Below are 15000 nucleotides of genomic sequence, written 5' to 3' on the forward strand. Positions count from 1 at the left end.
CTCATAGGTGCCAGTGCCACATAAAATCCACCCATGCCAGTGCTATGTAATATAGATAACCATAGGTAAAATATTTTTGAGAACTCCTGATCTAAGGAACATCAAGTCCTTCCAGATTTACATTCCTTAGATTGACCTGTGAAATCAATGTTACATCTCCTGAGCCCAGTTCATGTGAAAATGGTCTTCCAAGCACTTATGTGCATGTAAAAAGAGGTGAATAAGAAGATGAGGGATAAATAGCCAGGTTGCTGAAGTGTATTGTATGTATACATGGGTAGCAGAAAACTGTTTATGATAAAGGGAAGGCAAGGTGGTGAAAGAAGGAGAAAATGAGGAAGAGAGATATGGAGGAAAATAAGGAGATGAAGGAGAAAGATATACAGGAGTGTAGGAATATAGGAAAGGTATATGAGCTACAGGGATGTGTTTGATTTCAGCCTATTAACTAAAATTTGCTTTATATTAGGTGGACACTCAAGACATAGCTACTGAATATTTTTCTGTGCCAGCGGAAAATGCTTGTCTGTTAACCAAAGGAAGTCCTGTCTATCCAAGTTTACACTTCTCTAATTCCTTAATGTTAGTTAAGAGATAAGAGAAGTATGATTTAAATGACCTTATTGTAGTGCTTTCTCTTTAGCTAGAGTCAGACATACAACTAATGTGATCCTTGAAACAGCTAACAGTTGAGGTTTCATTAAAGTAAGGGGCCCGCTATGTAAAAGATCTCTTTACTAGATGATAGATCGAGTATAAATATTAGGTCATCAAGTATGAAATTTATAGAAAAGAAAAAAAAAGTTTGCTAATGTTTTATAAGCACAATGAATAGTTTTATTCATCAAAGTATGCACCCATATTGTCAATACACTTGCCATTTCAGCGGTAGCTTGTCCATCCCAGAACTGTAAAAGCCTGGCAATCTAGAATCAGTAAAATCTTGGAAGGCCTGTTTTACAGAATCATCGGAATTAAATATTTTTCCTATCAAAAAATTATCCAAATTCTGGAAGAAGTGGTAGTCAGTGGGAACAAGATCAGGTGAGATGATGGAGAACTTCCAACTACAACTCTTGTAGTTTCGCCAATGTCATTTTTGTATTGTGTAATATGGCGTTGTCTTGCAATAAAATAGGAGTGGATCTGTTGACTGATCTAGGTTGATTTTTGTAAGTTTCTGCATCATTTGCTCCAGTTGGCTGCAGTATACTTCAGCTGTGACAGATGAGCTAGGTTTAATGAAATCATAATGGATCGCACCTGCGCCAGACCACCAAACACACAACATCAGCTTCTTTTGATGAATTTTGCTTTTTGGACTGGGTTTTGGTGGCTTGTCTTTGTCCAACCATTGTGCTGAATGTTTATGGTTGTTGTGTTGGATCCATTTCTCATCACATGTTACAATTCGAGTCAAAAACGATTCATTTTTGTGATGAGAAAGTAGCATAATGCAGGCTTCCAAATGTTGCTGTTTCTGATTTTCATTGAGTTTATGTGGAACCCACTTATCCAACTTTTTCACTTTACCAATTCGAACTAGGTGAGTCAATATTGTTTGCTTCCTAACACCAAACAACAATGATAATTCATGAGCACTTTTAGATGGATCTGACTCGACAGTGGCTTTCAGTTTGTCATTATTCACTTTTGCTTCTGGTTGATTGTGTTGCTCATTTGTGAGGTCAAAGTTACCAGAATGAAATTTTGCAAAGCAATTTGATACTATCTGCTGTGTAATAACATAAGAATGAAATACTCCATTAATATTCCGAGCTGTCTGTGATGCTGTATTTCCAAGAAAGAACTCATATTTCAAAACCGTACAAATTTCCGACTTATCCATCTCTAAACAAAAATAGCAAAAAAAAGATTTATAAATACTTTATAAAGCACAAAAAATAAAGATTGTCAAAATATACCTTACTACAAATTTCATACTTGATGACCTAATATATAGGTGCAGGTGGGACTGTGTGGTAAGAAGCTTGTTTTCCTACTACATGATTCTGGGTTCAGTCCCACTATGTGGTACCTTGGGTAAGTGTCTTCTACCTCAGCCTCGGGCTGACCAAAGCCTTGTGGGTGGATTTGGTAGACAGAAACTGAAAGAAGCCCGGTATGTGTATATATATATATATAAATATATATATATATATATATATATATATATATATATATATATATATATATATATATATATATATATATATATATATATATATATATATATATATATCTGTGTGTGTGTCTTTGTGTCTGTGTTTGTCCCCCCATCACCGCTTGACAACTGGTGTTGGTGTATTTACGTTTCCATAACTTAGCGGCTCGGCAAAAGAAGACCAACAGAATAAGCACTAGGCTTTATAAAAAAATAAGTCCTGGAGTCAATTTGTTCGACTAAAACCATTCAAGGCAGTGTCCTAGCATGGCCACAATCAAATGACTGAAACAAAAAAAGAATAAAAGAATATAGAAGTATACACACACACACACACACACACACACATACACATGCACTAATGGCAGAAGATAAACATTTGTATGTGTGTGTGTGTGTGTGTATGTGTGCACATGTTTGTGCTTGCTCCTCACCACTTGACAACTCTGTAACACAGCAGTTTGGCAAAAACAAACAAAAAAAAGAGAAAGAAAAGTGCAAGCAATATAATAAGTAATGAACCTCAAATAAGTATTGGGGTTGTTTTGATGGACTGGAAATGTCTGTGCAGCCATGCTTCATCGTGGTTGCAATCAAATGACCGAAACAAATAAAAGAATAAATTATACAAGAATAGAAAGACAGAGACGCTTCCTAATAACACTGAGTGTTAAAAGACCTGTCTTCTAAGTGCTTATTCATGGCGTTACTGACAAAGTGACAAAGTGACAAAACCTTTTGTGTTAAGACAGTTCCCAGGGTTTTTACATGGTTGAGTCAGTGTAGCCATATATTTTGGTGGGTGCATCTGCACCTATGTTCTATTTAAACACATTTCTGTAGCACTTAAACATGTGCATGTGAGCGTGTATATATAATCATCTTTTTACCTATGTGATTTTGTAGATATATACAATCAAATGCATGCGTATATTCATTTAAAGAATCCCCAAAGAAGAATTTTGAGAATGTCTTGCAGATGTTTACTATGTCACTGATAGATTGGATTTGTAGGATGCACATCAGTTTCCTTTGCTCTTTCTTAAAGAATCTTGGTATTTCTCACTTTTTGTTCAAATCCATTATTACATAAACTAATGCACCTCTGATGATGGATACAAATGAAAATCTATAGCCAGGATACAAGAGCTGTCAATCTCCCATTAGTTCACCATATTCTCTTTTTTCCTGAACCTTTGATGGTATGTTTACATCCATTGGACAGCTGCCATAGTCTTCTACAATAGTACATGATTTTGGCTCTCTGTCTCACAAAACAATATCAGGTCCGTGGTGTTTGCACCAAATTGCTATATTTATTAGAATATTCCACTAGTATTTCTTGTTTTTAAAGGTGTAAATACATTCTGGTTCTGCCATGCCATTGATGTATCAATCAGAGCAATCCTTCTTGCAGATAGAATTGTAAATAATTTTTACAACTATATCATGTCTCAAGAGTATCTTGAAAACATTTTGGGGAAGCTGCTGATGAAGGAGGTGATGTCTTCCACACATGTATAGCATAATTGACATTTTCTATCACAATGCAGTGGTATATTTGTCTCTCTAGTTTATCAGGTATTTAGTAGCTGTCTCTTGTTCCTGGATAGTGAAGGTATATCTTTCTAGGTGGGATATAATGTGTCTGTCACAGATCCAGCAGAGGTTAATCTTTCTGTCAATGCTGCTGTTATCTTCTAGTTTGTAGCATATGTACTCATGTGTTACTTTCTGTTGGAATAATGAGTGCTTCTCCTCCAAGCTCCTGTTTATGTAGGCCAATTCAATTTCCTTTGAGTCATATGAGACTGTTGTACACTCAGAGTACCTAACAAAAATTTGTGTGCATAATCTTAGTTTTACTCTTTTCTGCATATCCCAACATGTAGTTTTGGCTTATCATCAACAGGGCTGACAAGGGGTTCTCTACCACTACAAACAACACTACAGACAGACTACCACCCAGGAATTTACCATTACCTAATTCTGTATGTAACTATAGGTGATGCTTTGGTTTTTAATCCTTTAGCATTCAGAATATTCAGTCAAATGTATTCTATTTATTTAAATTGTTTTGAATTAATCATGTATTATCTCATGGCTTTGAGATTTCCATGATGTGATAGTATATTTTTAGAATGACATTGTTGGGTAGATGAGAGAGGCCAGATCTGGGCAGTTTAAATACTAAAAGAGTTAATGATAACTGGGTAGAACATGTTGTGCTGTTTATCAATGGCATTAACTATAGCAGTTGGTACTTTGGCGTAGTGATTCTATTATCCATGAGTGACAAATAGAGGCAAACAGCATTTTGTAGTCTAGCCATATTGTTAGAAGATTATGGCAGTGTTACTTGGCTTTCTAAGGGGAACTTTGATGATGAGAAACTGTTCAGCACAGCCCCATACCCCTTTCTTTTCCCTTACCTGTTCATTTGTTATCATACCTTTTGTTTAGAAGTAATCTTGGAGAAATACATTCAAACAACCAGTGTGCAGTTCATGCATAATATTTAAGCATGTAGTTAAGTTTGTAGCTTTTGGCTACATGGATCACTTGTTCTTGAATATAAATGTAATCCATGTGACTGTCAATCAATCCAGTATATCTTGCTCTGAATACATTGTTGAGGGGGGGGGGGTCTTTTTTTTTTTTAATAAGGTCATGAAAATTTCCTTGTAAAACATAAGCTTTTTCTACCAATAGCCTAAACTCATATCTTTCACAGATGATTTCTTTCCATTCAGAAGTTTTGTAATGACAATCAGGTGGGTTTCACTGGTGATGTTATATATTTTGGGAGAGGTATTGACATAGTATTATTGACTTTATAATTCATTTAACCTTACTGCATTACAACTGGTTTATATTTCAGATTTCCTGCTAGAATGACTCCAGGTCCACCAGGGGAAGAGCATTTACAACTTTGATATGTGTGTGTATATATATATAAACCAAGTTATTGACGTCGACAACTATGTAATAACCAACTACTTAACACGACAGCATTGACACTTGTGTGTGGATAATTATATTTATGTCAATACTATATTTGACCTCATAAACTTCATTAAAAAGTTATGAGGTAAATTGCTTTTATATTTGATTGAGAATTAGAAATATAATTCTGAAATTGCCTTTCTCCTGTTCAACCTTTCCCTCAGCAACACTATTTGTGAGTAATTACTTAGCAACTGACATTTGATATTCATGAGTATTCACAGAATGTTAGTCCCCACTGACCCCAAACTCATAGATACTTCTCCAATTATTCAGGTTACTGGCTCTATCATGTTAAACCCAACATTGCTTGTATTTTTACATTCTTTTTCTGTTTTGTTTTTTCTTTTTACATTCATAAAAATATCAAAATGTCAGATTACATCTTTTCTCTTAATTATACACTGGAAGTGCTTTATATCTTCTTGACGTGGGATGGCTAAAAAGCAATAGTCATAATGTTCAATTGGATCTAATAACATTCTGGGGAGAAATTTTTCTGAATATTTTAGTTTCTTCATTAAATATATTAAAAAACTGAGACTGTAAAATATTTGCTGAAAGTGAGGCAGTTTTAATTTTAATCAAAATGGTAATTTCAGTTTAGTTATATCAAGGTCAGTTTTGACATGGACAATTATAGCTGATTGATTCAACCTAATAATAATGATGATGATGAAGCACCAGATAGTGGCTCTTATGGCTTCTGATCTTAACTGATTGGAAGTGTTATCATGTACATGTTTTGTCTTGATATATAACAGGGGCTACAGCAAATATTCTGCTCAATATCACAGATTTGCTTGTCACTTGCTTGACCTTCACTAACTGAGCATGTCTCTTTGTGGCTGTGGAGGTTAGCGCAATTTTTTAGACATCATGTGTATTTGATTTTCAATGAAGATTGGAGACTCTTTTTTAACCATGCCTTGTGCTCCTACAGATACTAGTAGAGTTACTATTTTCAGTTTCCACATTTTGCTGATTTCTATCTCTCAGTCCTTGTATTTAGCTAAGTTCTTGAATTCTTTGACTAAGATATTTCGATCAGCTGGTATTGTCATATTATTATATAGTAGGTATTTTGATGATATTCTTTGATAATAATCTTTTCTACTCTAGGCACAAGGCCCGAAATTTTGGGGGAGGGTGCCAGTCGATTAGATCAACGCTACTATGCAACTGGTACTTAATTTATCGACCCTGAAAGGATGAAAGGCAAAGTTGACCTTGGAGGAATTTGAACTCAGAATGTAAAGACAGATGAAATACCACTAAGCATTTCATGCAGCATGCTAACATTTCTACCAGCTCACCACTTTGATCTTTCATAATAATACCAAGTCTATTGGCTTTTATCTGTTTGTTAGTATGGACAGTAAAGACCCACAGAATAGTAATTTTATTGCCCTCAGTGACTGGTTTCAGGTGGTGTTCATACAAGGTTTTAGGAAGGAGTATGTCTTAATGGCAACAGATGTTCCAGTGTAGGTACTACCCTATTTGGTCATGTGTAGCATTGTATTCAGTTATTGCGAGTTTAGAGCAGCCAGTCACAATGTGGTTGATGGTTTCAATACTTTTATCACATAGTCTACAATTCAGGCCAGCACCATTGTGGAAAATGTTTGCTCGGTAGTTTGCTGTGAGTAGAGAAAACAACAAAACCAAGACAAAATAGTACACATGCACTTTATTATAGTTACTGTTATTATTTCTGGGTGTCAACAAGAACAATGGAAGTCATCTGGAGAAAGTCTTTAAAATCAGAGATTATGGACAGTTTCCAAAAGTTCTTGGCTTAGCACTGCTACAGAGCTGTGGCTTTGCCTGTTCAGACAAACTACACAAGTGTGCATGTCCTGGAGCTATCAACAAATAAACCTGCCTGAGCTGTGCAAAGGGTTATGAAATCACCTGGCATGATCTCAATCTGGTGTCTTTATTTTGCTAAAGTGTGGAATTATGTCATACCATTGTTACCATGTGTGAAGCAGATCTGGATATCAGCCAAGTTTATCATGAAGACAAACTCACACACTTTAGTTTAGCAAGGAAAAGCTGGTTACCTTTCTCTGCTTGATGGTTATAACAAATGAAGTAATATGGTTGACATAGTTAAAAGTTTGAAGGACAGAGCATTTCCCCTCAGGCCAAGCTTTTGTCAACTTCATCAAACATAAAAAGAGAAAGTGGAGTGAAAGAGAGGGGATGAGCAGGAACTGAATCCAATAAAAAACTGTGGGGAAAGAACTTATTGCATCAACCAAAAAACTAAATACACTTATGTCATGACATCACTTTAATCTATAATATAGGGTAGGCCATAATGATGGGACACATTTTAAATGCTAATATCTTGGATTATGAAAATGACATAGAGTATCAAATATATTTATTACATAACTGATATACAGGAGTTCAACATATTATCTATAATTTGAATATTACATCCAAGAGGTGAAGGCGCATGGCTCAGTGGTTAGAGCATTGAGCTTACGATCGTGAGGTTGTGAGTTCGAATCCCGGACCAGGCTGCACGTTATGTTCTTGAGCAAGACACTTTATTTCATGTTGCTCCAGTTCACTCAGCTGTAGAAATGAGTTGCAATGTCACTGGTGCCAAGCTGTATCAGCCTTTGTCTTTCCTTTGGATAACACTGTTGGCATGGAGAGGGGAGGCCGGTATGCATGGGCGACTGCTGGTCTTCCATAAACAACCTTGCCCGGACTTGTGCCTGGGTGGGTAACTTCCTAGGTGCAATCCCATGGTCATCCATGACCGAAGGGGGTCTCCACACATCCAGAAGATGGTCACCACTACAAAGAGAACATTCACAATCTCACTTCTTCATATCAAGCACATTGCAGCTTAGTATATGTTGTCTCACGGAAGTTTGTAACAGCACACAGGATCACCTTTCACAATTATGCCTGTCACTTTCTAAAATGTTGTCAGAATTTTCTTTGGGCCGCAACAATAGAGCTTTGGCTGGTGAAGTATGCTTCAACCACATATGCAATTTCTTTTGGAGCCCATGACATTATGAGGGTCACCAACTACTTGTAAAAATAGTAAAATTTTAGGTAGTATGTTGAACTCTTGTATACCAGTTATGTAATAAATATATTTGGTTCTCTATGCCATTTTTATAATCCAAGATGCTAGCATTTAAAATGTGTCCCATCATTATGGCCCACTCTGAATAAAGGTTATTATTCTACAAGTTTTTACAAATATTTCTCATGACCTTCATCTATAACCATTCTCTGAACAATAAGAATTATTTCTGAGGTGTCACCTGAACGCCTCATCACCACTACTGGAGATATTACTGATTTATTCTCAGTCTCTTCCCTAAATGTGGGTAGCCATTTGGCTCCTCTACAACAAGAACCTGCTCTACTCTAATCTCTTCTATCATACCTTAACCACCATCTTTCATAAAGATGCCCACATCTTGTGAGCTGCATGGTGAGCTCAGTAGTACCAGTGGCATGAAAAAAAGCACCCAGTATACACTGTAAAGTGATTGATATTATTAGGAAAATCATTCAGCCATGGAAATGATGCCAAAGTAGACCCATTTTTTGACCCATTGGATCCTTGTCAAACCATCCAACCCTTGTCAGTATGGAACATAGACACTAAATGATGACGAAGGACATGGACATTAAATGATGATGAAGGACATGGACATTAAATGATGGTACTGGTGACAACAACGATGATGGTAATACTCTTTTACTCTTTTACTTGTTTCAGTCATTTTGACTGTGGCCATGCTGGAGCACTGCCTTTAGGCGAGCAAATCGACCCAAGGACTTGTTCTTTGTAAGCCTATATCTTATTCTATCGGTCTCTTTTGCTGAACTTGCTAATTTACGGGGACGTAAACACACCACCATCGGTTGTCAGGCGATGTTGGGGGGGGGGGGGGACAAACACAGACACATAAACATATACATACACACATACATATATATATATATATATATATACATATATATATATGTATATATACATATACATATATACGACGGGCTTCTTTCAGTTTCCGTCTACCAAATCCACTCACAAGGCTTTGGTTGGCCCAAGGTTATAGTAGAAGACATTTGCCCATGTGGTTGGTAAGCAAGCTACTTACCACACAGCCACTTCTACACCTATAATGATGATGATTTTTTTAGAGTTCTACCTGTGTTTCATAGCTGACCACGTGTTGAAACTTGTGTAACTACATCATGGAAGATTCATTTTAACAGTTTAATAAGACATTAAAATTATTACATTCACTTTGGTAATATAACAGTGTCTACTGTAAAGTGTCAAGACAATGCAGTGGGATTGTATCAGTGACCAGACAATATATGTGCAATAAAAATTTTTGATACTTCATAATAAAAAGTACCCTCAAGAAATAAATGAAAAGCGAATGTCATGGTTTTTGTATTGTCAAATGGCTAACCCTTTAACTATGAAATTAAATTTCATGTTTATTCCAGTAACAGTGCTAAATATCAACCAAAAAATAAAATTGGCATTTTCTGCAAATCATGTTACCTCAGTAAAACTTGACACATCTCAACAGAAAATAGTTTCAGACATGACATTCCTCAACAAAAGATGGGCTGGTGTATAAAATTGCTTTCTATGGTTAGGGGTAATGAAATATAGAGTGGATATATCTGACGTAATGAAAAAAGAACTAAGAAAATCTGGAACAAAAATGATGTCATGAGCTGGAAATGTTATCACATGATATTAACAAATTTATCATTATGGAATTTATTGCTGACATAAAATTAAAAGCTAATTTAAGAGTTGGCGAGTTGGCATATAGACAAGGGCTAATTTAGGCTAATTTAGGGCTAACATAAGGTCAAGGGCTAATTTAAAATTAATTTAAGGCTAAGGGTTAATTTGAGAATAGTAACTAGAATATAAGTACAGGTATAGTTGCATGGTTAAGGTGTTCCATTTGTGACCATATTCTTTAAGGTTTGAATCCACTGTACTCAATACTTTGGGCAAGTGCCTTCTACCACAGCTTCAAAATGACCCTTATCCTGTTGGTGGCATTTGATAGATGAAAGCTGAGCAAAAGAATATGGTACATATGTGTGTGTGTGTGTGTGTGTGTACATGTGTGTGTGTGTGTTTGTGTGTGTGTTTGTGTGTGTATGTTCAAGTGTAAACATCTAGTATTGTGTCAAAGGTATAAGTGTAAATTGATAAATTAAGTAATCAGTAATCAGACTGAAGTTAGTACCGGGGTTGATACAATCAACAAAAACACTTGTAAACAGTAACCCAGTATGGCTGCATTCCAATAACTGAAAATAGCTAAAAAATAAATAAATAAATAAATAAATAAATGAATAAAAGAATAAAACACAAACTGAAAGATTAGTTATTGTAAGAAATAATGTTATATACAGAATGTTTCAGAATGTTTATGTTGCTGGTTTCAAGAAAACAGAACAAGCAAATGACTATTGGGGACAGAAAATAGTGATAAAATGTTCGTTGGGAAAGATAAAGATTTCTTCAGTTATAAAAGAGATTAGGAAATTTTCAACAGTCCAGCACTTAAACAACATATCTAATAAATATTTCTTAAATGACTTTATCTTCAAAATATTATAGATGGTCCTGTAACTCTTTCTACTGATCTTGTCCTTTGTTTGTCAAATATCTACTCATCTATGTATCATACTTTAAATAATTAAACTGTTGATAGGCCAGATTACAATGGTATTCATCCAGAGACAACATCTGTTGTAGACATACTGTGTTAAGAACACAATAAATATTGGAGGGAGATGCAAAATTGCTGCAGAATGCCAGATTCATGTCAGCTTTTTGGAATTTTTCCAACAACATATACTTGCAAGTAACTAAATAAGAAAAAAAAAGGTTAAGTTAGCTTGAGTCATACAGGCTCACAAGGGCCAGTTTCCTAATTTCATGGTGTATATATTTCCCACCTGGATGGGAAGCCAGTCTGTTGAAAGGATTACTCATTTTTGCCAGCTGAGGGGACTGGAGCAATGTGAAATGAATTGTTTTGCTCAAGAACACAATGCATTGCCCAGTCCAGGAATTGAAACCAGAATCTTATGATCATGCATCCAATACCCTAACCACTAAGCTATGTGCCTCCACAGTAGTTACATGCCAGGACAAGAATTCATCATCTCTGATATAGGATAGAACAATGGATAGAAACCTGTGTTGTGAACAGTCATCTAGCTGATTAAAAATCCAGTTTAAACAGTTAATGTATTTTCAAATTAAAATAGCCAGTTATGCATCATACTTAATGTATATATATACATAGGTGTTAGGCCAGTTAGTACAGATTCATCCTGAAACAACATCTCTCAAGGACATGCTGTATTCAAAACAATAAATGAAAAACTATCACAGCAGTGGCCGGCATGTCCATAATAGATATTATCTCAGGACAAATCCTGCAATAACTGGCCTATCAACAGTGTATATACACTAAGCATGATACATCATCGTTTAACGTCCACTTTCCATGCTAGCATGGGTTGGACGATTTGACTGAGGACTGGTGGACCAGGAGGCAACACCAGGCTCCAATCTGATTTGGCAGAGTTTCTACAGCTGGATGCCCTTCCTAACACCAACATAGATGGCAATTTTTTTATGCTGTTTCAATTGTATATATCAGATTTTTTTTCAACTGGGCAAATATTCACAGTGATAGTGAATGTTTTATTCACTGCTTCCTATATCAGAGGCAACAAATTTTCATCCAGGCTTGTGGTTATCTGCAAGTAGACAGACAGACAGACAGACACACACACACACACACACACACACACACACACACACACACACACATGCATACACATAGAGAATGCCAGTCAATTACTGGGGACAATTCTGCTACTTTTTCTTTGGAAGAAATTGGCTGTGCTTCAACCAGGAAAGGGCTCCAGCATTTTAAAAATATTCAAGGTATTTATATGACATGTTGGCATCCCTACAGCTTTTTCAGGATTTGAGAGCCCTACCATGCATGAATACAAAAACACATATACACACACGGAGGCATGTATATCTAACTATCAATCTATATATGCATACACATACATGATGGGCTTAAATGATTGAATGAACACACTCCCAAATGAGTAGGTATTTGTAGAATAATACAATTGAGGCAGTTTTACATTAAAATAGCTATCTGTCTGATTTGGCATCGCTTCTATGGCTGGATGCCTTTCTTGCTGTCAACCTCTCCAAGAGTGTAATGGGTGCTTTTATGTACCACCAGCATGGGTGCCATTTGCATGGCACCTGTATCTGTCACAACTGCAATTTTACTTGACTTTGATGAGACTTCTTCTGAAGCACAACATAATGCCAAAGGTCTCGGTCAATCATCATTGTCTGTGAGGCCCAATACTCATAAAGTGCCTTTTACATGCCACTGGTACAGGTGCCAGTGACTTGACACCAGTATCGGCCATAACTACAATTTCACTTGGCTTGGTGGGTCTTCTCAAGCACAGCATATCGCCAGAAGTCCTGGTTATCAGTTGTTGCCTTTATGTGGCCCAAAGTTCAAAGATCGTGCTTCATCGCCTCGTCCCATGTCTTCCTGGGTCTACCTCTACCACAAGTTACCCCCACAGTTAGAGATAGGCACTTCTTTACACAGTTGTTCTTGTCCATACACATCACATGACCATACCAGCACAGTTGTTTCTCTTGCACACCACATCTGATGCCTCTTATGCCCAACATTTCTCTCAAAATACTTTTACTTTGTCAAACATGCACCCTGACATTGCACATTCAGCGAAGCATACTGGCTTCATTTCTTTCAAGCCTATACTTGTCCTCAGCTGTTACAGCCAATGTTTCACTGCCATGTAGCATAGCTGTTTGCACTCCAGCATCAAGCCTTTGACAGGGTCCCTGATCTCTTATCTGGTGGTCAATGCAGAAACTAGGGATGGACAAGTGGTTAATGAGAGTTGTGCAAGCCATGTACAGGGATGCTACCAGTAAGGTGAGGGTTGGCAATGAGTAGAGTAAAGAATTTAGGGTACAAGTAAGGGTTCACCAAGGATCAGTCTTCAGTACTCTCTTGTTCATCATAGTCCTCCAGGCAATAACAGGGGAATTTCAGACAAGCTTCACCTGGGAGCTCCTCTATGCTGATGACCTTGTTCTTATAACCAAATCACTACCAGAACTAGAGAAGTTCCAGGTATAGAAGCAAGGTCTAAAATCAAAGGGCCTTAGAGTTAACCTAGCAAAAACCAAAGTCTTAGTAAGTAGAAAGGCAGACAAATCACAAATTCCTTCAGGTAGATGGCCTTGCTCAATCTATAGAAAAGGTGTAGGTAGAAACTCCATAAGGTGTCCCTGGTGTAAGCCTAGAAAACGTAAGAGGTGCAGCAATATCAGAGGAAGGTTAATAGGAAAAATAGCTTTGTGTGTGGAAGATGCACAGGTATAATAAACACTGAAAATGCACAGAAAATAGACTCCATCAACTGTCAGTGGGGTAAGCTAGAGGTAGTAGATAGCTTCCATTATCTAGGTTACCAAGTTAGTAGCAGAGGTGAATGCTCTGAGAGCAAAGCTGTGAGAATAAGTTTAGGCTGGGCAAAGTTCAGAGAGCTCCAGCTTCTTCTAACAACAAAGGCCTCTCTCCCTCTGAGTGAAAGACAGATTGTAAGATATAAATTAATTAATGTTTAGATTACTGGGTATGTCCCTAGTAATATGCCAACAAAGCAAGTTCACTTCTTATGGCTACCTGATTAAGCTTAAGAGTGAAATGTCAATTATGTAACAAGAAACCAAGTTATATCAGCTGAGGAGATATTTCTGCACTGTGGGGTACATTGGAATTCATTGTATAGTTTCCCACCCACAAGTAAGCAGTGCAGGATGTGTCGAAATGACCATTATGATAAATAAAGTTTCCAGTAAATTCTATCTTCTGCATTAATTGTTTCTACTATACATGCAAAAACACAAGTGATGAGAAAGGATCTACAGGCATTGGGACTCACAGAAGGGGATGGCAAGGGACTGAAACTCCTGGCACTTTACTGTGCTTGAAAAGACACATCAAGCTAAGTAAAAGCATGATTGCCTTTGCATACAATCTTGTCCCCTGCAACCCTCTCCAGCTGAGCATCTCTAATTTTATGGGCTCATAGGTGCTAGTTCCACATAAAAAGTACCCGTGCTGGTGCTTCATAAAAGTACCCAGTACACTCAGTAAAGTGGTTGGCATTATGAAGGGCATCCAGCTGTAGAAACCATGCTAAGACAGATAGGGAGCCTCAACAGCCCTTCAGCTGGTCAGCTCCTGTCAAACTGTCCAACCCATGCCAGCATGGAAGGCAGACGTTAAATGATGATAATGATATATATATATATATATATATATATATATATATATATATATATATATATATATACACATACACATGCATATATATATATATATATATATATATATATATATATATACACACACATACATACAAATGGGAGGTTTCTATACACTTTCCATATGATAAATTCTATTCTATTCTCATGGCATTGATCAAACGAAAGCCAGAGCAGAAGACATTTGTCCAAGGTGCTAACTGCAACAACGTGCTTGCAGGGCAAACTTCTAAACCACCTGTCTATAACTGCTACTGTGTTTGTTGTGGTACAAGAGCCACCTTTCATCTAATCTCAAAAGCTAATCACAGCAAACATCACCATTTGTTCAGTGGTCGTTATTACAATGGTACATTGAGACATCTGACCGAATTCT

Source organism: Octopus bimaculoides, chromosome 6, assembly GCF_046866305.1.
Source record: "Octopus bimaculoides isolate indiv1 chromosome 6, ASM4686630v1, whole genome shotgun sequence".
Lineage (NCBI taxonomy): Eukaryota > Metazoa > Mollusca > Cephalopoda > Octopoda > Octopodidae > Octopus > Octopus bimaculoides.